General features: G+C 41.9%; 1 protein-coding gene and 1 pseudogene across 1 annotated transcript in view; both read right to left on the reverse strand.

The window, feature by feature from the left end:
• The window catches only part of ANXA2 (annexin A2), a 42,786-nt gene extending 36,845 nt beyond the window's left edge, over positions 1–5,941 (reverse strand). The window contains exon 1 of the mRNA XM_029950892.1: positions 5,837–5,941. The gene's annotated coding sequence lies outside the window, so the exon portion shown is untranslated. The remainder of the gene's footprint in view (positions 1–5,836) is intronic.
• A 15,093-nt stretch (positions 5,942–21,034) lies between these two features.
• LOC115302322 lies at positions 21,035–26,727 on the reverse strand (annotated as a pseudogene).
• Between the last annotated feature and the right edge of the window lie 427 nt (positions 26,728–27,154).

The following is a 27,154-nucleotide window of genomic DNA, read 5'->3' on the forward strand; positions in this document are numbered from 1 at the left end:
GCCACGAGACAATCCACTCCCACTGACTCCGCATCACAGCATAAAAATTCTGAAGTGTGTTCAAAAGAAGAACAACCACTCCTTGCCTGGCAGACTTCGTAGAGAACATGAAAATGGTAGTCTGCATCACTCTTTCCAGCACTTCACCCTTACCCAGATCTCCAACTGGTTTCAACTTGTAAAAAAGAAGAGGAAAAAAAGTCAGCAAACTGAATGTGTTGGTGAGTTAGGATCTGCACACACCAGTACCTTCCATTTTCAGTGAAGGGCTGGGTGACAAGATAAGATCATTAAAATGGCTCTTTATCAGGTAAAGTTTTTTTCTTTAAGAAAATAACAGAGAGCTACAGAGGACTTACTGAAAGAGCCACACCCACTTCAAACTGGTTTGAAATAATTCAACACTGGGGTGAGAAAACAGACTCACTTGTGCCCCTCCCCGCCCCAGCCATAAAGGGAACAGTTTTCTCCTCTGGCTTTGAAATATTAATGAATGAAGATGGTGAACTATCTGACTAGAAAAGCTCTTAGAGTGCAAAGCTAGACATTAATGAAATCTGTACAGCTGTCAAAAAATAATGGTTTACATTTAACATAAGGACTGTCTTAGAGACACTTAAGGGGGTGCCTGGGAGGCTCAGTTGGCTAAGTCTGCGACTTCGGCTCAGGCTGTGCTCACAGTTCTTGATTTCCAGCTCTACACTGGGCTCTCTGCTAAGCGCACTTCCGATCTTCTATCCCCTCTCTCTCTGCCCCTCCCCTGTTCACACTCACTCTCTCTCTTTCTCTCTCTCTCAAAATAAGTAAACTTTAAAAAAATGTTTTAAAAAAAGATACTTAAGGATTTGTCCTTTTTAAGAAAACCCTACATATTTTTTTTGTATTTTATTGTTTCACCTCAAACACGCAGTAATAAAAATGGTACAAGTGATACAGGTTTAATTTCTTCTTGAAAAAAGAAAGTAAAACAAAATTTGCAAAAAACAAACAAAAAACAAAGTTGGAACAAACAAAGCAAACCCAAGAGTCAACACTACAAATCAAAAACAAGTCCTACTAAAAGGAATTAGAAACCAGCTCCAGAAAACCCAGATACTACCTCGAACAAACAAACAAAAACATGTTGCAACAGGGTTGGTCTGCACAACCAAATCTGAAATCTGAGTATAGTCCAGCAGTTTCGTAGACACACCCACTTTACAGTTTTTACGTGGCATGTTGATGTGTTGCCACAAAACACAGCCCTAGCAACCATGATGAATCAATCAGGAACTGGATACAAATGAGGATTTTTCAAGCGAAAATGTGTGGGACTGGGGGTGTGGAGGGCTGGGTTCCCCCACCAAAACCTTCCCTTTACAGAGTTTCAGGTCCACAGGACCAGACTGGAACTTTAAACCAAAAGAAAATGCATGAGTGGGGTTGGGTGTACCCCGTCCACTCTTCACCCCCACCCCCAAAGCATTTGTATTGAACAAAGCATTCCTGAAAACACGTACTTTTCACCTGGGCTTTACGGTCTTGATCAATCCCTGAATCACAGGGCCAAGTCATTCTGCAGAAATCCTGGAATTCTGCCCGGTGGCCTTGATCTAACCGAGCAGGGCGGACACAACAGCACTTGCTCTGGCTTGCCCATTTGCTGCCAGACCTGGGTCAGGATGTGTCTGTCTGCTACCTACAGACCTACGTGGCGGCCTCCTGTTCTGAGAGATTCTCTGTCAGTCTCCTGACATGGGTGTGGAGTGGGTGGAAAGAGACTGGCAGGAAGAATGAAGTCAGCTAACATGAAACACTTTCAGGGTTGGGAAATCAAGGCCTGCATATCTACAGCTCAATTTCAATGTTTTATGGCCCACTTACTGTATTTCTAGTGGGGCCCTGGTGCCTCAAGAAAAAAGTCTCAACTCAGCATTCAAGATCTTCTGGACTTTACCTACCTTTCCATAAATAAATCCTACACAGCCCCCACACGAATGCACACACATAAGTATGTACGTGTACACACACACACACACACACACACACCCTTAGCACTGCAGTCACACTGGACTGGTAATTCTTTTCCAGATATAATCAGCACAGTTCTACTATCTCTATGCCCGAGTTCTCCAAGTTCCCTTCCTCTGGGAACACTCAATCTTGATCAGCTGACATCCGCATGAGACTTCAGGATACATAAAGTCATGCGCTTTTTCTCCTGCACCTCCCCCTGCTCTGTGCTCCTATCTCCTGTATATACAGGTGGTCTTCCACTGTATCTGCCCACAGCGTTTCTGTCACATTCACCTCTGTTTCCTGACAAGTCTGCGCGCAGTACCTAGCCAACAGTAGGCATTCAATCGCACTTATGGATAGTTTACACACACTGGGTCTTTCCATATCTTGTCTTCTATTTCAATTCAATCTTGCTCAGTTTTCTTTCTCTCCTTCAGACTGAACATCCAAAATGTAGTTTCAGTTCCACAGTTTCTGAGCTGGATGCTTAAGCGGCCAGCTTCCGTGCAAATCCCTGCAAAGCCTGGCGGATCACCTCAGGGGCAGCCTCTTTCACATCTGTGCTGTCAGGGTCACCTGGGCCTTCACTCTGTTCCCTAGACAATGTGGGAATGTAACCTGCATCTCCTGCGGCATGGGAAGGAGGAGGGAAGAAGGACCGACAAGTGACCTTAGAACTCTTGATTTCCTCTGAGTTAAGAATGTCCACAGTGGGTGTGGCCGGGAGAAAAAGAGCAAAGACTCTAGATCACAGCCACTCCCTTGAGTCTGAACTTCCCACACCAAACCTGGGATTAGAACTCAGACTACTTGGAAGCTACCAACTTCTCTCTCACAAGACTGAGAGCAGAGGACTTAAAGTTTCAGGGTGCACCCCAAAAGGGAGACTCAGAGTAATCTCAACGGAGACACCCAAAACAAGCCTGGGCATCTCCTGACCCCTACTGCCAACCTGCTTCCCAACAGAAGAGATGGAGACTGTCTCTGGCAACGGAAGGAAAAGTATACCAGTGCACGGTGGAAAGAATTTTTTAAAAGAACTGGAATTTCCTGATGTAGCCTCTAACTAGAACTGGGTGTGGCACCAGGGAAAATGAGGGAGGTGGAGTCCCATGTACAAAAAAAAAAAAAAAAAAGAGGAGCATTCCATTTCTATTTAATTCTAACAATCGAATCCAGAAGGCACATTAAGTCACTCTAACGTTAAAGGACAATAACACAATGCAGGCTAAATATGATGCTCAGATTTGTGGAACAGCTGGATTAAAGGGGAAATGAGCTCCCACCAAGTGTGGAAACAAAGTATTAATTTGGGAAAATGTCAAGTTCAAAATCCAACTTACTATCTATATAATTCACTGATTTTGTCTATTTTCTTTCACTTCCTGGCAGACTTGAAGTCTAAAAAGCAGGGTTTATTCTGGGGTTTTTCTTCTGTGTCTGTTTTGTTCACTCATTTATACCCAGTACCTATACCTGTGAGTAGAACATAATAGGTGCCTAATAAATATTGTGGAATGAATGTTTGTTCAAAGCAGCACAGGAGAGTCTGGGACTCCTTTCTGTGACCCGCCCACTCTCCATTAACAACAAAAAAAAGGCCTCTGCAGGCCCACAGCCCTGCATGAGCTTTCATGACAGTGTGTTAGTGCAAGAGTCCAGTCTCAACTATGCAGAAAGAACCTACAGCCCCCCAAATCAATAACAATTATAGAAGGATACCTACCTTGCCAAGAAAACTACTTAAATCAGAAATTAGTAAGGAAACGAATGGCTGAGACAGCCAGTATAATGTCAATCAATACAGTACTTTAATAGCTCAAAGACACAAAATGTTAAGTACTGAGATGCTATCCAAGACCAAGAACCTAATCAAAGCCAGTGAGCAAGCAATATTTCCTGGGCATTTGCCACAGGAAATTTACAAAGGTGAGAAGTGCTGAACTGAAATGTGTTAATGTCACTGGCCAGAGGACTCCTCTCCAGAGTCTGCCTCTCTGAACCCAGCCTCCTCTGAGATCTTCCTCCACAATGTTGTAATTACGTGGCTCCTTAATTCCATGGCTTCTAATTTTATAAAGCATAGTTGTGTTTAGGTTAACAAGGTTCTCTTGGTTTTTAAATAATACAACTCCTTTAAGTTGGTGAGGATTTCAGGATCACCAACCATTCCTAACTTAATGAACAGCGATTCAATTTGCTAGTCTCTAGTAAGTACACTGAAGTGGGAAGACAGTAGAACTGGGTGAGCCTAGTGGCTTCTGCAGTATGTCAGAGAAGAGGGGCCCTAAGGACATAGGAGGAAGGTGAAAAAAAGAAATTGGGTGTGCGGGGGGCAAACTAGAACTTTGCAATTAAAATAATTAATCACGACCAATCTTAAAATTAAGGAAAGTTCCAGAATAACATTTTGGTGATTTATTCCTCCTACCCACATATCCTCCTTTATCCTCCCATCTTTCCTCCTCACCATCACCCCTCCCCAAATTAAACCTGTACTGTCAGTACAGAACTTAGATACAGTGCATGTTAATTAGGAACCTAAGCACCTCTATAACATTGTTTCAGGGGGAAAGTGCATTCTACATTGGACAGAAACCATCAGTAGAGTCAGTCTAAGCTCAGGGGCCCAGACTCCTTGCCTCTAAGATCATATGGCTTTAGGTAAAGACAGTTTGTACCCATGAGGCCACTGCTCTTTTAGATTCAGAATACCCAGAGCATAAAAATGGCAAATCTGAACCCAAATGTGACAATATGCATATGTGGGGCCCTTCATGTTTTAAGTACGCTTTACATATTTACTTTTGAGTGTGTGTGTTTTTTTAATATTCACTGATAACCCTGTGTAGGTAAGAACGGGCATCCTGAAGCCACTTTCATGGGTAGGAAACTGCTGTCCTCACCACCTTCTCAACAGCCAGTTGATGGACCCCAGCCCTCCACACCAGGGGCTGAGACCCGCAGGGAGCAGCAGGAGCAGCCCAGGGGGCCACGCCCTTTTCTGTATCCTGGTCCCTGACTCACTGCCGCATCACGGTGAGTAACAGTCAAGGACAACCCTCTTCCTCCCCTTCCCCCAAGCTTGGGGGACACTTCCTTCCTACACAAAAATGGTCAACCAACTTACTCCTCAGATAACACTGAAATCAGAAGTTGCTCTCCTACAAGATAATCTAGGCAAAAGAGAATGAGCTGAGGTTTTTTTCCCCCTTTTTTGTTTCGTGTTATCGGAGAGAGAGGTTGCTTCTACAAACTGCCACCCCTTATCCTCCCCCCCCACCCCAGCTGCTTCTTGCGGGTCGGTACAAGTTCCACAAATGCGAGGTGGTTTGTTGGGGCTTTTTTTTTTCCAAGTAAAGTAACTTAAAACTGCTGGAGGTTACTTTCTAGAAGGCCCTAAAGCTTCTGTGAAACGTGGGGGGAAATGCCCCCCACACCGCCCCGCCTGGTACCCGGGGCTACCGGAGCAGCCACACCCTGCCCACCGCCCACGCCCGGCGCGTCTGGAATGTACGACCTCCCTCCGCTCCCCTCCCTGGCGCCCCTCTCCGAGCTTCCTGGGAGCACTCTGGGGGGGATGTCGGACCCCACATTCTCCCTCCACTTCCGGGGCGCAACCGGTCCCCCTCAACCCTGCCCAGACCACCTGGCCACGGCGCCGCGCTCCACCTCGTGCGGACCGCCCCTCCAGTCCCCTCTCCTGGACGGCCTCCGAGGCCGTTCCAGCAGCCCGAGCCTCTTTGCTAGGCCTTCTTCCTCCTTTCCCGCTTCTCCCCGCCCCGCTAGCGCGGCGGCCCCGGGGCCATAGCAGGCGGGAGGGGCGCGCCCCGCTTACCTGGGCCGGGCCGAGAGCAGCGAGCGTCCCCAGTCGAGCAGCGGAGCCGGCTGGCCTGGGTGGGGCTCTTATAGCCGCCACGGCCTCGCGGTGCAGGAGAAGCCCGCCCGGCCCCGCCTCCCCCGGCCCTCGCCCACCCGGAGTGCGGTGACTCACCCTCCCTGGCCCGCCCGCCTACTGGGGCGGCCTCGCCCAGGAACGTTCCGAGCCGCGCCACGCGGGAGTTGCCCCCGCGCCCACGGCCCGGCCCTCCCTTAAAGCACCGCTGAGGCTTTCTTGAGGACCATGCATCAGCCTTGTTTCTTTCTCCTTCTCTCCTTTTACTTTTTGAGCGCCACGTCGAGTTCCCAGCCCTGGCTTAAGTTAATAAATTAGAAAGTCATAGTAGGCTTGGAGCTTGGGTAAATCACTTTTTTGTTTTTAGGCGTCAATGCAATGGAATAAAGAATTGTTCCAAGAAACATAAATCGAGATTTCCCTGAACAGGGGCCGTTGGCATCCAGCTCCAGATCTCCGTCACCGTCTGCAAACATATTAGCTTAACCTCTGACCAGCAGTTCCCGGGAGGAGAGTGGGGCGGGCGATCCGCTGGGTCCTGCCCTGCAAAGAGTGGCTTCGCCGAGGCCTCGCAGCGCGCGGCCGGGCCCGGAGCCAGGGTCGGGGTGGGAGCCAAGATCCCAACCCGCTCCCGCCCCGGGAGGAGCCCGTTTTCTCTCCACGCTTCCCGCGACTCGGCCAGCACTCTGCGCGTCCTCGTGGCAGGCCGTCGGGGCTGGGTGGGGCCGGTGGCTTTGAGCCTTGAGTTCCAACAAAGAAGTTTCCTCCCTTCCCTCTTTCATAACTGCCGCTCTTTCGCAGCCTTTTGCTAGCTCCTCCCGCTCAGTTTTGCTCAGTTTCTTGCTTTTTCTCCCCTGCTCTATTTCCACGAGCCACAATGCCAACATGTAAGCAAACGTGATTTTCTGTGTGACTGCTCAAATACTCTATTCAACCTTCAAACTAGCAGGAGTGTTTGGCCAAGAATCCCAACGACGTCTCCCTGCACTTTTGCATTACTTCTTTTCTCGCAGGTCACGGAGCTCTTCTCTAGTCCTGATGCTTTTGTGTTTTAATCTTCCATCTACTTTAAGATCCGTTTTCAATTTACAGTTGGCCATCATTTCACTCCTGGGAATCGGGAAATGATAGGAAAGCCAAGAGGCATTGGTTGTCATGCTCACAGTCACGTAACAGGCTAGTCACAAAGAGGGGAGGGGTCTCCGGATACTCACCCCTGAGCTCAGTGTTCCCCAGCTCATTCCCTTGTAATGACTCGTAATAGGCCCTATCAGGAGGACAAATAGAAAATAAACCAACTCTTCTGGTACAATTTATGACTTACAGTTTTTTTAATGATTTTATTTATAAGTCATCTCTACACCGAACATGGGCTAGAACTCAGAACCAAGAACTCAGGCTCCACTGACTCAGCCAGCCAGGCATGCCCCCTTTACATTTATATATAATTTTTCAATTTATGCTTTAAGCCTTATAGGCATAAATCATGTTTATCTGCCTACTCCTCTGAACATTTTGGAAAAGAAGGGGAACATAGACAACATTGGTGAACAGAATTCTACCCCTTTTCTATTCTTTTCAGGGCATGGTACACAGCCTCTTATTTCTCCTTGTGTGTGGTGGGCCTTCTACAAAGCCTAAGATTTAATTCAAATCATATGGAATACATTAAAGCCACCGTGTATCCAAAAGACTTTTTTTTTTTTGCTTATCTTAGGACTTCAGCAAATTCATAAAGATCTGTACAATAGCCAGAGTTTGCTCCAAGCTACAGAAATTTGCACTGATGTTATCCTAAAACTGAAGCTTTTAGAAGCCATGGTTTGCTATTTCTGAGAAATGTGGGGCCAATTCTGCCAGTATATAAGAACTTTTTAATCACTTAGTGCAAAGATTCTCTTTTTCCTTTCTATTCCCCCCATATTTGGGGAGGATGCTTACTATAATGGATCTCAGATGATGTCTACTATTGTGCATACTGACCTCTAAAGCCACTATTTTATTCACGCTTTGTCTGCTGTGCCTCAACCCTGCTAATAGTACCTACCTAGCAATGATAGGCACTCACAAAAAGGATAGAATAACAGAACGTTAGAGCAGAGAGAGGTCTTAAGACCAACTTACCCAATCCTTAATTTTTATAGAGGAAGAACCTGGAACCCAAATAAAATCTTCTATCCAGTCCAGAGATTAAATAATGCACTCAAGTTATTTATTGCAGTGTATCAAATTACCACCAAACCTTAGTGGTAAGAACATAAATAACTGCTTATTTGCTCATGATTTTGCAATTTGGACAAGATTCAGTGGGGAGAGCTTGACTATTGCCCATGATGCTGGGTGGGGCAGCTCAACTGGGGTTGGAAGATCAAAAGGGGCTTGACCCATTTGTCTAGTGCCTCAGCTGGGGTTGCTAGAATGTCTGAGAGCAGGCTAGGTCTCTCTGTCTCTTGGTCTCATTCTCCAGGTCCTCATCTCTACACAAGGATGGTAATGGTATTGTCTTTTCAAGAAGCCAAAGCCGAAGGGGCCAGGGCTCTTAGCTTGTAGGCTGTACAAAAACAACAACAGGCTGGACTGGCCTCATGGGCTGTGGTTCACTGATCCTCGCTTCAATCCATTGTCTGACCAGTTATGGGTTTTGCCTTCCGGCCTCTTGACTACACAGTCTGAGATGTCTTTCCTTCTCTTTAAGAATGGCCCATATTTGGGGCACCTGGGTAGCTCAGTTGGTTAAGCATCTGGCTTTGGCTCAGGTCATGATCTCATAGTTCGTGGGTTCAAGCCCCGTGTCAGGCTCTGTGCTGACAGCTCAGAGCCTGGGGCTTGTCTTCGGATTCTGTGTCTGTCTCTACCCTGTCCTGCTCACACTGTCTCTCTCTCTCTCTCTCTCTCTCTCTCTCTCTCTCTCAAAAATAAAAATAAAACACTAAAATAAAAAAATAAAAAATAAAAAATAAAGAATTGCCCATATTTGGAGCTGAGTAGTTCTCTCAATCTGCTTTAGGCCAGTAGAAACTCAGAAGTCCAGAAACATTTCACTTTGTCCTGTTTCTGTGTCCAAGCTGGCAGTTCTTTCTTTAATAAAAATTAGCTTCAAAACTCTGTGGATTTTCTATAAACCTTAGTGAAGTTCATTCCATGTTCCAAAATTTATATCCAATACATTTTTCTCAAAACATTATGGGTCTTGTGTAAATCTTAATGAGGTTTGACTCCACGCTCCCAAATTCACATGTATTACGTTTTCTAAAAACAGACCTCTCTCTCTACTTTGTGCTTGTCAGGCTGGATCAAAGCATTTAAGATTCCTACCTGAGATAGTCTTCAAAGTACCACATTAAATCTCTCTGAAATCTTCAAAATAAAAGGTTTTATAGCCACACATGATTTGATCTTGATTTTGAGGCCATTTCTTACTTTGTAAACCTTGTACTGGCTAATGATTCTGTTTGAAAACCAAACATTTTTCTTTAGTAATTTCTTTCCCTTTTTTCTTCTTTTCATTGTGTGGCAAAACATTTTATTTCATTTATTTATTTTTTTGCTGCACACAGTTGGCATCTTTATTTTTTTAATTTATTTTTTTAAATTTACATCGAAATTAGCATATACTGCAACAATGATTTCAGGAGTAGAGTCCTTAATGCCCCTGACCAATTTAGCCTACCCCACCTCCTGTAACCCTCAGTTTGTTCTATGTATTTAAGAGTCTCTTACATTTTGTCCCCCTCCCTATTTTTATCTTATTTTTGCTTCCCTTCCCTTAGGTTCATCTATCTTAAATTCCACATATAAGTGAAGTCATATGATATTTGTCTTTCTCTGACAGACTAATTTCACTTAGCATAATACCCTCTAGTTCCATCCACATTGTTGCAAATGGCAAGATTTCATTCTTTTTGATTGCAGAGTAATACTCCACTACATATACATACCAACTCTTCTTTATCCATTCATCCATCAGTGGCTCTTTTGGGCTCTTTCCATACTTTGGCTATTGTCGACCGTGCTGCTATAAACCTTGGGGTGCATGTGCCCCTTCAAAACAGCACTTGTGTGTCCCTTGGATACATACCTAGTAGTGCAATTGCTGGGTCATAGGGTAGTCCTATTTTTAGTTTTCTGAGGAACCTCTATACTGTTTTCCAGAGTGGCTGTATCAGTTTGCAGTCCCACCAGCAGTGCAAAAGAGATCCTCTTTCTCTGCATCCTTGCCAACATATGTTGTTGCCTGAGTTGTTAATTTAGGCATTCTGAGTGGTGTGAGGTGTATCTCACTGTGGTTTTAATTTGTATTTTCCTGATGATGAGTGATGTTGAATATTTTTTTATGTGTCAATTGGCCATCTGGATGTCTTCTTTGGAGAACTGACTATTCGTGTATTTTGCCCATTTCTTCACTGGACTATTTGTTTTTTGGGTGTTGAGTTTGATAAATTCTTTATAGATTCTGGATACTAACTCTTTATCTGATATATTGTATGCAAATATCTTCTCCCATTCTGTCAGTTGCCTTTTAGTTTTGATGACTGTTTCCTTCACTATGCAGAAGCTTTTTATTTGGAGAGGTCCCAATAGTTCACTGATTTTTTTTCCCTATTATACTTTATCATAAATGGCAAAAAGATGACCATTGGCATTCTAAGGATTCTGCCCGGAGGTGTCCTTGGCTAGATTCAGAGTTCATTGGCACATTTTCTATCACTGCTGTTACCCCAGGCAGCAGTAGTGTTTAACATTCTGCCAATACATAGCCTTTTTCTCCAACCTCCTCACCACTCTTTCAACATCTACTAACCATCTACTGTCTGGTCACTGCCTGGCAGTAGGATCAGTGTCACATATTTTAGGTTTTTGTTACAGCAACACTCCACATCTGGGTACTAACTTGTTTCAGTTACTATTATTAGGAAATAAACCACCTTTAAATCTTAAAGATTTAAAACAATCACCACCATTTGTTTATGATTCTGCAAAGGGCAGAGTTGACTGGGTCAGCTTATCTCTGGTCTATTTAGCAGTGGCCAGAGAGACCCAGATGAGTCTGGAAGATCCAAAAGGGCCTCTCTGCAACAAGGGAGTTGATAGTTTTTAGGAATCAAAGTGGAAGCTGCCAGGCCCAGATGGTAACACTGTCACTTCCTCTGTATCCCATTGTTCAAAGCAAGTCATTTAACCTAGATTCAAGGGAAGGGGAAATAGATTCCACCTCTTCATAAAGGAAGTGACATGTGTTGACACGGGTGGAAAGAATTGTTGGCAACCACTTGTGCAGACAATCTACCACAGTCCTTAAACTAGTAAGTGGTAGAGCCAAGACTAGAATATATGTTTCTGCCTTTCCATTACACCATATTTTTCACATACCACCATTTTTGGACACACACAGGCTGGCCCCACGTCCTTTATGTTATATGGCTTAGAGTCTCTCTAACCATATAGCTGTTATTTCTCTGAGCCCTGTTGTATACAAACAGTACATAATAATGTCTTGTATTTGAAGATATGGCCAGAAAAAGAAAAGAGTGTTTGTAAAATCTACCATCCAAATAATAGGAGTTCTAGAAAGAAAAAATAGGCAAAACAAAGGGGGGAAAAACTCATCAAGAAATAACCAAAGACAATTTTCTAGAACTAACTAATTTTCTAGAACCAAAGACAATCTAAAACCATGAGGTTTTAAATTGAAAAAGCCACAATAAATTAAAAAGAAAAAACATACAAACAACAAAAAACCACCACCAACAACAAAATAACAAGCCTAATGCACAAATGCACATTACCATGTAATTTCAGAACACTGAATGAAAATAGGAAGTTCCTAAAAGATTCCAGGAAATTTTAAAGGTCATACATGAAGGGTAAGAAATAAGAATGGCATTATACTCAGCACTCAGATCTTGGTTTCTAAATACTATTCTCCAGTAAATGAAGCAATTCTCCTAGGAGAAAAGGCTGGTTCCAGAAATGGGGCAGAGAAAATACATGGTGAGCTTTGTGCTAAACAACTTACCAAAAAGACATAAAAGCCAATTTGAAGGAGCTCTCCTGGTTAAATTCTGGGATAATCTGACCATTATATTGAAAAATGATAGGAATTGATTATAGTACAATGAATTGTCTAAACTGATAGTTTAAAAAATACACAAAAGATAGGATAAGAAAAGCTCTTATTTATCAAGGAATGCCAACTTATAAATGTATTAGGAAAGAAATATAAAGTCATTATTTTGCAACTAGAATTCTATACACATCCCAACTGTAAATCAAGGATTCATGCATAATAAACATTTTTCAAAAATGTTGTCTAACATAAACATGAAAAAATGTTCAATATCAAATTTCTAACGTCTTGCTAAAACAGTTTCAAATTCCTTAAGACTCCATGAAAATAATCTTTTGCAAGATTCATAATCCACCTTTATTACTCAGGCAATACAAGTTTAGTTCAACTTCTTAACACTTTGGCATCTGGCGTTCCTGAGGCCCTTGGAAAGAATTCCTGATTGTCTTCTAATAGGGTAGATCTCAGGATGGGGTTAGAAGCAAAAGGCGAACAGATGGATGAGCCTCTCTAATCAGCATTAGTTGCAGTTTTTTTTTTTCTTTTTAAATGAGAGGTTAGTCTTCCCCAAATCCCAAGACTCCACTCCCTAACTTGGAGATGAACCAGATGATTTCACTGGTCTTTCCCTTCTCTGGTTTCTATGATTCATCAGCTATAGCAACTAGGGTGGGGTAAAGAAAACAATTATAATATTCAGGTTATGTTGTAGCTCAAAAGGAAGGAATCTAAGAAAAACTGTTAAGATTGCAACAGAATGAAAAAAAAAGTCACTCACAATATTCCTAACTCAGAAATTGTTCCCAGGAGGCGTCCCTACATTGAGTGCCCCCATCTTTCCTCTGTAAATATCATTTACATGAATGTTTTTGTTCATAAAATGTTTTACACATCTTTTTCTATTAAATTAGTAAAATGCTTAATGTAGTACAAGTAAATTTTGTACAAATGATTTTGATCGTCCATGTCTCTGAAAAAGCTGCCAGTATCTAACTACAAAAATTAAGGAACTCTCAAGACAAATTCACTCACTTTAACAAACATTGAGTGTTCACTATATGGCAGGCACTAGGGTAGGACTACACAGCAGACTCGTAATAGGAAAAAAAACATGGTAACTCCAACCTAAAGGTGTATAGAGGTAAATAAGTAATTATAAGTAGACAAATGTATCAGAAAATCAAAGTGCAGGGAAGCTCAAAATGAGAATGACTAGGACAGTTAACCATTAGAGAAAGGAAGTAAGACATTCTGTCTTGGCCAATCCATTCAATTACTCATAGCTATTTGAAGTCATTGTGCAATCATAGAAGAGGAAATGTAACATATACTCATGTGTTCTGTATCAGTGGACAGTGTCACTGTTTAGGTGTGACTGTTTGTTTTTAAGCAGACCATTCCGGTATAAAAACAGGTAAAAAGGAATAGTTATTAGAGAAGGTATATATTTATTTGATTGATGCCACTAATGTGAAAATTTGAAACTATTTTTGGAACTCCTGTACTTAATTATATCCCTCAGAGCCTAAGGCAAATCCGGGTCTACTGAGAGGAGTTGAACAGCCAGAGGTCATTCTGAGCTCATGACTAAGTGGGCAAAGGAGTAGGAGTTTCAACAGGGGTTAAAACTACAGGAAGCCATGATTAAGCCCTCACTTAATTACATTGTTTGATGGACTCAGCAGTATTGATTTTCCAGTTTTAAGGAAGCCTGATCATTCTGATATGAGGTCTGAAGTGGATATTTTATCAGTCCAATAAAGTTTTCAGAATTGCTGAGATACTAAATATTCAAAATCATGTAACACAATTTAAAAGTACTTTTTTTGGTGCCTGAATGACTCATTTGGCTGAGCGTCCAACTCTTGATTTTGGTTCAGGTCATGATTGCAGGGCTGTGGGATCAAGCCCTAATATTGGCCTATCTAGTCCTGTGTTGGTCTCTGTGCTGGGTGTGGAGCCTGCTTGAGACTCTCTCTCTCCCTCTGCTACCCTCCCACATTCATGCACATAATTCTCTCTCTCTCTCTCAAATTAAAAAACAACAAAAAAAGTTCTTTATTGGTGAAAATGGCCAAAAATATAATGGACTGAAATGGAATCTTCAGTAATGACATACCTATGGTTGAGGTACTTATACATCAAAAAGAGTATGAAAAACCAATTCATGAGCAAGTGACTAGCCAACCAAGTTGGTTACATTTTCCAGTGAATGACATTGGCATCATGTCGTCTCTATCAAAATGGATGCAGTGAACACGGTCAGTCCCTTTCCTCTTCCAGAGCCAATGGCATTGTAGAGTATTTTGAATAGCTGGAACAAACTTAGATATGACCCCAGACACCTGAAAAAGAAAAAGAGAAGGCACAGAATTAGTGGATGCAGAATCAGTCTAGAGACCCCTGCCAATCACTCTTCACAAAGACTGACCATTCTCCTGGAGTGGTGCTTACCCTTCCTTCATAAACAGAAATCTCTCTCAGAATCATTAACATTGATTGTTAGTTTCTTAACAAATTAGTCTGTTAATACGTAATGCACATAATAAAATTATCTGTCCTGTATTGTGAAAAAAAATAAAGTCTTCATATCCTTCTCAGATATCAAACTGAAAAGGATCGAGGGGCAGGAGGCATATAGAGACCCATATGAGCTGGCAATTTTCTCATTCAAGGCTATAGTATTCATTTTAAACATTTAACATTAACATAATTATCACACAAACATTAAAATGTTCTGGGGAGGAGCTCATAGCATGACTTACCCTGACCCTCAATCCTCTAAAGGCAGGGCAACTTGAATTTCAGTTTGGGCATCTGGGCTCAGCTGCTTGGCTCATTTTTGTTTTTCTTTAGTATACCCCAGAGTTCAAGTTTTAAAAGGTTAGGAAAGAGACCAATTAGGTAAAAGTGACATTTAAAGAGCTAACCATCCTTTTTTTCAAGTGACTTTCTTGAGAAGATACCAACATTTTCCCAGATTTAGAGTATACTTCCAAATGATATAATTAGAGTTTAATTCTCCAAAGAATAATTTTTTTGCAAAAGAATCCTTACTCCATTTAACTTGGGGCTGTGGAGGAAGGAGAAAGCATGTGACCCAGCTTGTGTGAGGGTCCACCCTATTTATCACTCTGTTTCTGATGTATCCAACTCCAGGGGATTTAAGATCAGTGTCTTCTAACTCATTGGGTTGGCCACATTCTCCCAAATGTGTGTGGGGGAGTATTATTTGGTACTGCAAAAGAGAGGTTGACAGATGGCCAAGTAAGATGGACCACTACAACTTTTGGTTTAGACTGAAAAATAGCCTCCCCTCATGTTCCTGCCTTCAGGCATCCTTACGTTCCATTCTGCCCCCAACCTATCCTATTTAATATACATTGCCATAGTTTCCATGACAGAAGTTCAACTGTGCTGCCCATCTCTATTGCCACCCCCATTACAAAGCTTTTCCTGGGGCACCTGGGTGGCTCAGTTTGTTGAGTGTCTGACTTCAGCTCAGGTCATGATCTTGTGGTTCATGAGTTTGAGCCTTACATCAGGCTCTGTGCTCAGAGCTCAGAGCCAGGAGCCTGTTTCAGATTCTGTGTCTCCCTCTCTCTCTGTCCCTCCCCTGCTCACACTTTGTCTCTCAAAAATAAATAAGATATTAAAAAGGATTACAAAGCTTTTCCTATTCCCCACCTCAATTCAATGCCACAGTCTCTAAAGGTAATCAAAGCTTTTTTGTGTCAAGTTCTCCCCAGCACACTTTCTTAGATCCTTTGGGTCCCTTCACCAAAGGCACCCTGGTCATCTCTTAGCCACACCAATGACCTGCCATTCCAACATGCCATCCATGTTTGTACCTGTGAACATTGACTCTACTTTGTCCCTGAGCTTGAAATTTCCCTTCCAGTCTGGCAAACTCCTTTCAAGTTTTAGCTCCAATGACATCACTCATTGATTTGATATGACGAAACTCCTCATTTATGTTGTGACTTGCAGTTTAAAAAGAACTTTTATATCCACTATTTATATTATTTATTGGAAGGCCACTGGAGCCTATAGAACATGCTGGGAAAGTATAAATATCAGGATTTTACAGATGAAAAGACCGAAACTCAAAGAGGAGAGAGATAAGGCCTTAGCAAATGGAGGAGTTGACATGAACTCAGAGCTCCCTACTTCCACTTCCTCTCCACACCCCATGGTGCTTCCAAAAAACTCCAACTCTGGACTGCCTACTTCTGAGACTCAACTTCTCATACTTCTCTCTGAGTTGCAACTGACAGTCTTAACATCCTAAAGACTTCCTCAACTGCTGGATGTGAATTAACTCTAGCACTGGCTGCTGGGAGACAGGAGGCTTGGCTGACAGCAAACTCAGCACTCCCTAATATGCAAAATGACATTTTGGCCTTAGGCACTTAGTAAGTTACACAGTCCTTGCTCCTTAAGAGTAAAAGTTTTCAGGCACTAGAGTGTAGCATTAAAAAAAGCCAAACTGAATTAGGGGCTGACCCACCACTTTATTAGCCTCCCAACACGCACACATACACAGAGACATTCAAGCCTCATGCACTGTGATTTCAGTTTCCTTCACCCTCTTCTTGAACTCAAAGGAACTCACTGTGCAATTCTATGAGATTGCATTTTGGAATTGGACAGAGACTAGTGCCAGCTGCCCATCGTGGCACTTGGCAAATTATAATCTGCATCACTTTTTGTGGGGCAAAGGGCAGACATTATACTTGCAAAATGTATTCCATTATTTATTTTTCACATTAGTAAAACTGCTGTTTGCGTTTTTTAGGACTCATGACTAAATAGTTAAAAATAAAACACAAACTCTGTAAAATACATTCTATATATTAGTCATCCTGAAATGTTAACTTTAAACAGGCTGCAATCACTTGATCATTTATTCCGGACTCATTTCTCACTTTGAGTTGCAAACTTCAGGAGCAAATTTAAATAATGTCCCATGGAGAATAAGGCAGTCAGTAAAACCACTTCTGGACACAACAGCCTCTTGTTTATATGGAGTCTCTCTAAGAGGCTCCAACCAAAAAAAACCTTACAGTTTATTTCTGGAGACTAAGTTAGGCAAAGGTTTGTTGGAGGAATGACCTGAAAAACTGTGGATGACTTATGTTTACTTGGCATTGGAGATTACCTGCAGATGATCAGATCTCAGAATTGTGTAAAAGAATAGCCTTTTCTTTTTCCTGTACCAGGAAGAAAAATAGATTTTTCCAGACAAGTTTTGGTTGCCAGGTAGAATATTTTCAGGAGGTTTTGATATATGGTTTCTCTCAAACTGTTTAACCTGAATTTGTATGTTTTTTGTTGATCTAAAATGAAATACAGTAACACTAAGTGAGTCAGACAGTAATATACCACCTAAGTAATGTGCTTTTCTTAGTGCCTAACAACAAACAAACACACATTGGCGATTTGTCTCATTACTGATGATACTAATTTTAATCTCTTGGTTAAGATGGTTTCTGCCAGATTTCTTCAGGATTAAGTGTATAGTATGTTATATTTAATAACTATCTTATATGGAGATTCTTTAAGACTATGTGAATATTCCTATTTACCATCAAATTTTCACCCACCATATTTAGCATCCTTCAAAGATTCTTAGCTAAATAATCATTTCTATAATGATGGCAGTTTGATTTTTCTAATTCCATCATTCCCTCTGGATTTATTGGTTGGCAATAAATCTACTGTAGAACAGAGTATTTCCTTCTTCTCCATTTATTTATTCCTTTATGCCAGGATAAGCTTATGAATAACTATTTTACTCAAAGCATTAGAAAATCTTCCCATCATTTCACGCTCAAATTTTCCCAGACATAAGAACTCCTTTAAGCTAGTTCCGGGTTCTTTCAACATGTACCCATTACCCTTTGGGCGCTTTCTTACTTTCTGGTGCAAGATGATGCTCCAGATTCATCTGGTATTTTCCCTACCCAATTCGGGAATTAATGATTTCTCCAAGGAGCTCTGATTTCTTTCAGTGAAGAATAGAGTTTAGAAACCAAGATCTGGGTGCTAAGTGTGTTCCTTGCTACTAGAGTGTCGCTGCTTCTAGGTCCCATCAGCAGAATTAGGAACTATGTTTTCATATGCACACATATACATGGCTGTATCTGTTTCTACCACTCTCTGTGTATTAAATACCATGAATTCATTCTGATACTTCCAATTCCAGTCCAGTACCACAGGGTTTATTCTTGCCTTCCCCTTCCTCCATTATTCTCAGTGTATTTATTTGCTCAGTTAATCCTGCATGTAACCAAATTCCCAGTTTCTTGGCCCTAGTAAAGGGGAAGTGGGGCAAAGAAAAGAAAGAAAAGGTCAGCATGGTGCCAGACAGGCCAGCCCCAAATTCCTGGTTTATCAGCCCAAAGGTGACACTTCTCTCCCCTAAGTTGTAGACCCACATTTTCAGTTCACAGGTTCCAGAGGACATCACCTTAATTGTGCTGCTGATATTTGGGTGAAATGATTACTGGTTGTCTTTTTATCCCATCCACATTCTTCCTCTAATACCTTCATTTAAGTCAGTGGCAGCACTCAGGCTAAAAATTTCAGTTTCTTTGAAACTTTCACTTCCTAATTCCATACACACAAGTTATTTCTTGTGCCACGACCTTTAATTCATCTTTGTATTCCCAACATCTAGTGTCTGTTATCTACTTGTGACTATGTTGCATGAGGTAAACATACATTTGGGGGATAGGGTCAAATCTGAAAACTGCTAAATAAATGGCTAAATCTACACCTTTTCCATCCACCTGCTAATTTATAGAGTTCCCACCTCCTTGCCGTCTTTCTTCTCTCTAAACAATCCTTTATATTCTAAGTATCCTAAAATTGATGTTATCTTGCTCAAAAAGCCTTCAACGTCTCCTCACTGCTTTCAGAATCAAGTCAAACTACCTGGGAATAATAATCCTTCCCACTATCAGGGTCTAAATTACTCTTCCACTTCATCTCCCATTTATCTTCTTTTCCTCCCATGTCTGTCACATGAGCATATCTGCTATATTTGAAAATCAGCACTTTTCATATAATTTTCACTCGTAATGCTTTGCTTCCTTTTTAATTTTTTTTCATTTTTGAGAGAGCGAGAGAGGTGCAACAAGTGGAGGAGGGCAGAGAGAGGGGAGAACGAGTACCTGAAGTAGGCTCTGCGCTGAAAGAGCACAATGTGGGGCTCAAACTCACGAACCGTGAGATCATGACCCAAGCCAAAGTCGGATGCTTAATGACTGAGCCACTCAGGTGCTCCTCTGCTTCCTTTTCGTCCATATTAATATTTTACTTGCCTTTCGAACCAAATGTAAAGGTCATTTTTAGCATGAGTTTCTCTTATTTCCAAGTACCCCCTTTTCTTATTCCTATGCATTATTGTGCTACTTAAATTCTGCTCTGTATTACAGCTAACTGCACGCGTCTATTTCTCCAACTAGATTAGAAAATACCCTTAAGACAAAAAAAAAATCTTATTTATCTTTAAATCCCAAGAAATTGGCATAATGTACTACACCCAATAGATGCTAAAAAAGCATTATCAAATCATTTCCAAGTTTTGCTGATCAATTGGCAATGAAGAATTTCATTGTTCCACTGTACCTTCTAGTTAGTTCTTAATGTTTATAAACCTGATTTCCCACTGATTAGCCACTCTAATGAAACTTCTTATCAGAGATAATAAATCCAAGCAGATAGAGCTTTATGTGCAAAAGCATGCAGGCAGGGACTAGATGGCTGATCCGTGCGTTGGGAAAAGCTGACATTACAGCAGAGTGCGGGAGAGAGCCGCGATCCCTGGCATCAGTGCAGCACTGCCTTACTGCACTGTGTCCTTACGATTAGCATGCATATACTCTCCTGTGCTGTACATTTCTGAGTAAGCCAAACCTAGGAGAGGAGCTAGAGGAAAGATTCCCCTTTCCCCTCCAAGAAATGCATATGCTCAAGAAAAGGGAAGGAGGAATTCAACACACTAATCACAGATTCTTCATGTTTCTTCACTTTCAAAACACCCATTAATTCACACAATGGCTTTTCCTCCCATTTCTTAGAGAATTAACCAGTCTTCCGTGCATGGATGGCAATAGCTCCTTGCTTGATCCCTTTCTAACAGTTCATATAGGAAAGCCAATGTGTATGCCAAGGCAAACCCTGTACTGTTTGAATCTTCCTATTCGATGAGGCAATCTAAGCCTAGAAATAGACATCTGGGCCTTAACTCCTTCAACAGCTCAGACCCAACCCCCAGATAGAAGCTCTGCGTGTCTGCCCCTACATGCCTTGATAATAAGTCCAGACATTAGCCAAGGTAATATGGCAGGAATGGAAGGATCAATGAAATACATCTCCTTTATTTCTACATACATCTCACTGAGAAATGCAAAGCATCTTGATGTCAAGTACTTTTTTAATGCTTGCCTTTTTAAAAAATGCAGTGTGCCTTATTTTAATGTTTGTTATTTTTGAGAGAGAGCACAGGGGAGGAACATTAAGTGGGAGGATCCAAAGCAGGCTCTGTGCTGGCAGCACAGTTGATATTAAATACTCTTAGGGTTTGATTAAAAGGTACCACGTACCTGTAACATAACAAGCATCTTAATATGTGAATTATGAGAAACTTCAGATTTTAGCATGTTCCTAATAAAATATTAAAGTGTTCTTTCCCCTAAACCCATGCCTCCTTGTAATATGTCTAAAATGTTTACAGTGTGGAAAGCCAGAATCCAAAGAGACATGGCAGGGAACAGTTTAACTTCCTTTGCAGTTGCCAAAGAAGATCCAACTAACGAAATCATTTCCAAGTTTTGCTGATCATTTGGCAATGAAGAATTTCACTGTTTCCATCTCACCTTCTACTTATTCCTTAATGTTTATTTATTCACTTGATCAAGTGATACTTTAATAGGCTATAGGAAAAAAAAAAGCCCCAAACACCTGTCTTCGGAGAGTATCAGAGCCACATGTGGGCCAGAGCAGAAAGCAGAGGCACAGCACATAGAGCCTAGAGCCTAGGAAGAATCAACAGGCTGGGTAGGATGTCAGTGAAGGCTGAAGAATCCTTGAGGTTGGTTATATTCAAATGGCTTCATCCTGCCGGGACCCTGAAAAGCCACAGACACATCTTCTCCTGGGGAAACTCCTTGGGCCCCTCCACGCTGCCGTCATGGCACTCTATGTCCACACAGACGTCCAGCAGCACACATAGGTACTGCAGCTTGCTGGTCAAGAGCTGCTAGCTGGGTCGAGGGACACACAGCTCCTGTAACCCATGTTGACCTCACTCTCCAAGGCCCAAATGTTGTCATTGTTGCTACTGGTTTTCTCCCCTTTCCAGTTTAGAGTTGTAAAATGGGTGGGATGGAGGAGTAGCTGGGGTTCAGCAGCCTGGAGTTTGGCTGTGCCCCTTTCCACAAGTGCCAGGAGCAGAGATGGGTATCCTCAGCTAGTCCCACCTCCACAATGTCCTTGGTGAAATGCAGCTTCATTGCCCTCGTGAACAATCATCACCCACTTCACTGGGTGGGAGACAGCCTTTGCAGGGAAGAGGTACTGGCAATCACTGGTAATGGGTATAATGCCATGTTCCAGGGTTGCAAACTGTGGAGGGCCCTTCAGCAGTTTCATGGTGGTCTCCATGTGGCAGGCACTCAGCGAGTGGTCAGCAATCACTGTGTGCTGGGGCTGTTCTTTGGGGAAATGAAGGCCACCTAGCTTCTGTACCCACAAATAGAGATGACCTAGGTCAAGTACATAGTCTCTCAAAGTCAGGATGCCACTGGTAATGATACTGAATGCCTGGATTTGGAGTCTTCTTTCTGTGATCTCCTGGATACAAACAGCTCAGGACTGAGTGAGGAGACAAAAGTCACTTGCACCGATGGGGGTGATCAGCTCCATGGTGGTCATCACTTTGGCTTTTACGGTCATGAAGTTGAAGTTCATGAAATAGTAGAAAGTCAGGTGAAGCACACTGTCATCTTTGCACCTCAGGTCCAACATGACAGACAGCAGGTGCCTCTTCAGCATCCGCAAGCGCTTGTCATCCAACTGAACTCCCAGTGTAGGTCACCAGCGTTTCGTGGTCTGCTCCTCCTCAGCGTCAGAGTCGCTCTCGTCATCGTAGGAGCCTTCAGGAGGCTTAAACAAAGCCTTGGCTTTGTCCACACTGCCTTCAACCACCACAACGTCTTATCACAGGCCTGCCTGCATGCAGTGGCCTGGTCAAAGAGGACATAGAGGGGAGATGGCAGGTGTCTAGCTGTCTCATATTACTTGTTATTAGCACCACGCTCTAACCAACTGAGCTAACCGGCCACTTTGTCTCATATTACTTGTGAGCCTGGTCAAACAGCATGAAAAGGTACTCTTGCACTGGGAGGGAAGCCTGCATGATGCTACTGAAACAAGCCTGAGGCTGCTTAGGTACTCCTTCACCTCAGTCTCCTTGAGGATCTTCTCCTTGTTGGACAGGCACTCTTAGTACTTCTCTGCCAGCCTCTTCCGCTGTTCCAGCTCCCAGTCCAGACGTGCAAGGGTTTGCTGGTGAGGGTTTCCCATGGTGACTTCAGCCTTGCTAATATCTGGAGGATGCTCCTTATAAAACTCTTCTCAACTGACCAGATCAATTCCTTCATGCTTCAACTTTCACTCCAGACATCTGGTGATCTCTTTCTGCAGGTGTATCACTTCATATGTTAGGTTCTGGAGCTGCAGGTGATAGGCGTCTACTTTCTACTTGGCCTCATGGGTCTGATCTCTTCCTTTCTTCAACCTGGAATATGAACTGATCTGCCAGAGTCCAGCTCCAGCAGGTCCAGGGGTCCCTGAAAGGATGGACGGTGTCGGCACAAGAGAGAGAGAGTGCAAGAGAGATGAGAGAGCCATAAGTTTTCTTCTTGATCACCAGGCAGACATCTCTGTTCAGTCTGCTTTGGTGTTCTTTTTCATTGGTTAAGCAATAACATGACATCAGAAAATAGAAATTGTTTACAGTTTCTAACTCTTAGTGATAAGGTGCTTTAATCATCAAAGGTGTACAGAAACAAGTTTTACAGAAGTATTTTTGTAGAACCATCCCAATTTATTTTTGGCATCAGTCCCCAAGGTTAAGAAGGTAACAAACCTATCTTATTTTGTACAGGTTGGTTTTTGGCCAATAATTATGACTTTGTTTTTAATTAACATGTCATAACCAAGTCATGTAATGCACTTACAGTAAGGTTAAGTAAATTTTACAATCAAGAGAATAACAAGATGTTTTTAGTAAAAAACAGGAGAATATACATATTATTTAAGTTAGTAATGCTAAAATTAAAACATAGGTCAAATTGTAGATAGGCTGGGAGTTATTTTATCTAGCTCATAAACCATAAGAGAAAGAATGTTCGTTAACAAGTTGCTAGAGAAAGCCCTTTCCTTGATGTAAGCATAATGGGGGCCCTGTGTGTGTTGACCTTGCGCCTGGGTTTCTAACTTTTTATCCATCCTTATAGCTGAAGTCAGTACAAGGAGGGGGGTAGTTGTGACTCCAATAGCAAAAATATATGTGGCAACTTATGTCCAGTCCTTGTCTGTTTCTTATCACTAAGTTAGGCTCTTCTCCGGGCCAGAGTTAATTATAACTCTCATGTTCTTAGCCCCCCCACCCCCACCTTATGTTTTGGGTCTGCAAGGCTCATTAGAATTGCCTTTTGTCAAATATTCATAATGTTTTGATCCAAAATCTCTTATGCAGGTACAGGAAAATGCCTTTTCTTATGGGGTAACTGTGTGGGGAATATCGGCCTGATTTGGAACATTGTGAGGCCTAATCAATAGCAACAAGCTTAATTTCACATGAGCAGTAGTAGAAGGAGATGTCACCTCTGATGGCAGGAGCCGTGCAATGTCTGCCATTTCCTTACTGTGACCGTGTCATCCGGCAAGGCCGGTGCGGCTCCCAGCACTGATCTTTAGAGTCATGAAACACACGCAGCTCTGGATCTCCGATCTTCTATCTCAAACTCCTTCATCCTTTTCAGGCCCTGGATCTCAGCCATGCGCCTTTGCAGCTCTGTGTGTACTTGTTACAGCTCACAGTCTCTGCCAAGGTCCCGCAGGTCAGCCTCAGCCTCCTCGCTGTAGTATTTACCTTCCTGTTCTGTGTCAGAATGGTTATGCCTCCCTTCCGATAGAGCTCCATCAGTTTGGGCTTCCGTGTGTGTGTGTGTGTGTGTGTGTGTGTGTGTGTGTGTGTGTGTGTGTTTTGTTTTTGTTTTTGCTGGATTCTGATGACATAGTTGTCTGGCAAGGCCAGGAGAAGATAGCAGAGACCACATGCAGCCCCACACCTGTCCCAATGACTTATTCCTTAATGCTTTCCATACTAGCCACTTTAATAAAACCTCCTTTTATTCAAGTTAAATGGCTTTCCCTGGGACTCGATTCACAATCCTCCTCTCAGGATCCTCATTTCTGCTGTGTTCTTATCTATTTTTCTCAGTCACCACGGACATAATGATTCCCAAATCTGTACTGATAAGATCAGGCTTCTGAGTTCAAACCTCAAATTATCAATCTTCTTTGGTATCAACTACCTCTATTAAGTACAACATATTGGCAATAAGACATTGAACAGTGTCCTTTCTTTTCTCTCCACCTCAAACCAAATTCTTCTTCTGCATCCCTACAATGTTCATGCACTTGAGGTACACATCCTTCATATAGTTCTTCTTTCAGGAGGTGGGGCGTGAGTGGACACTTACTGACTTGTATCTCAAGGATATAGCAGATGTGACCGTATTTGACTAAGAGAAAAAGACATCATGGCTTCCTCTTTGCTCTTTCTCTTGGAGAGCTCACTCTAGGGTAAGCCACCTGCTATGTCACAAGGATACTCAAGAGACCCATGAAGAGGTCCAACCAGTGGGGATAAGGCTTCCGGCTGACAAGTAACAGGAGCCTGGCTTCGCCTTTTTGAAGTAGATGCTCGAGCCCCAGGCAAGTCTTGAGATCACTGTAGCCCCAGCCAACAGCCTGACTGCAACTTTAGGAAAGACTGCAAGCCAGAGATGCCCAGCTAAGATGACTCACAGAAACTCTAATAAATGTTTGTTGTTTTAACTAAATTTTGGGGTAGCTTATACTGCAGCAATATATAACCAATATTGCATCCAAACCAGAATCCAAGGAATAAATACGATGAAAGAAAATGAATATTTTAACTGAACTCTCTACTCCTTATCCACACTTGTCCTCCTCCCTTCTCAGTAACACCACAATTTACCCAATATCTGAAATGAGAAATTGGGATTTCTCTGAAAGCCATAGTTGACCCTTCTTACCAACGACCTCACTAAGTTATCATTTTTTCCTCCTGACACTTGAGCCTATCCCTACTCTTATTGCTTTAATTCAGGACCTTTATTAGTTTTCAATTATTGTAACATAGCTTTTCAACTTTTCTCCTTTCCTACAGTCTTCCTCAGCTCTATTCCATGCTCTACACTGATGCCATCAAGAGCTTTTTCAAAAGCCTATCTGACCATGTTGTTTTTATTAAAATTCACTACTAGTTCCCACATGGCACAGCACAACATTCAAACATCATAGAATGGCAGGTCTGTCCCTGTCCTATAGCTTTTTCTCTCAAATCCCAAGTTCAGAGCCTATAATCTGGCCATCTTTCACCTTTGCATATGCTTCTTTCTTTTTATGTGGAAGATCTTTCATTCTATCCTTATAACTCTTTCTTACTTCAAAAAGATTTACCTTCAGCTTCATCTCAGACAACTTTCCTTAATTATCAGGTTCAGGTTATCTGACTTTCTTATATTACTTTATCAAAGCACTTACCACACAGTTCAACATTATGTCCTCCACCAGAATGTGAGCTCCTGGAAAAAATAAAATCTATCCTTGATACCTAGACCTTCATTTAGGCATCAATCCAACTTGTATCTACTAAGCAACTATAAGACAGAATACTAAGTTAGGTGTTTGTGACAACTGCGAACCAAACAAGTATGTTCCTGTTCTTGCATAGCCTATAGTCTATTCAAGAAGAAAGGTAGTTAAGTCAAATAAACAAATACTGTAGTATGTGAAAAAAGAATATAAAAATAACAATGGGGACCTACTTAAGATTGTGTGGTACACAAATGCACTCATTTATTGAAATAAATGTTTTCCAAGAGGTATGTATAAATTATACCTTCACCACGGGTGTAAGTGGACCAGGTCCATTGCATCCTTCCCAACACTGACTCTGCTTGACCCATGGTTGCCACAAACCTTCAATTGGTGGGGGGAAAAAAGTACTATCTGAAAAGTGTAACAAAGAAAAGTGCAATAAAATGAGGTATGTTTGTACTAAAGATCAAGGGAAAAAAACACCAACAGGATCAAATACATATTATAAATAAGAGACTTGATTAATAAGCACAAACGAAAAACTAAGACTAGATTTACATATTCATCATCAGGGTTACTCAAATATATGGCTAAGATAATTTCAAAATAGTCACTTGTAAGACCACCCATTTTACTAAGTAAAAAGTAGTATTAAAAATTGAGAGCCAAGTTTTCCTGGTATTTAGAAGTCTAAAGAAATAATTGTCTAGCTTTTTCTAAAACAGCAAATTCCAAGGGAATCCCTGCCTCTCCCTTTGTTTGCTGCCAAATGATTCATAACTAAAATATGTCTGGGAAATGGGAGTATGTGACAAAGATAAAAAAAAAAAAAAGCTCAATGTTTTAAAAAAGGAATGGCAGGGGGTGCCAGGGTGGCTCGCTCAGTCAGTTAAACATCTGGCTTCAGCTCAGGTTATGATCTCGTAGTTTGTGAGTTCAAGCTCCACACTGGGCTCTCTGGTGTCACAGTGGAGCCTGCTTTGAAATCTCTGCCCCTCCCCCATGCTCTCTCTTTCTCTCTCAAAAATAAACATTAAAAAAATAAAAGGGAATGGCAGGATGAGGAAGTTATATATTAAAATCCATAAAACAAATTTACTAATTACTCATTAATTAAAACATATTTTATATCTGACTAAAAAAATCAAAATACAACTTGGCAGTTGAGGATAAAAATATTCAACTGTTACTTATAGTAGTTGAGATTTCCTAGACTAGTTTCTTATACTAGTATAAAACACATTTAAGAATCCCTAAAACAAAGTAGA

Source organism: Suricata suricatta, chromosome 9, assembly GCF_006229205.1.
Source record: "Suricata suricatta isolate VVHF042 chromosome 9, meerkat_22Aug2017_6uvM2_HiC, whole genome shotgun sequence".
Classification (NCBI taxonomy): domain Eukaryota; kingdom Metazoa; phylum Chordata; class Mammalia; order Carnivora; family Herpestidae; genus Suricata; species Suricata suricatta.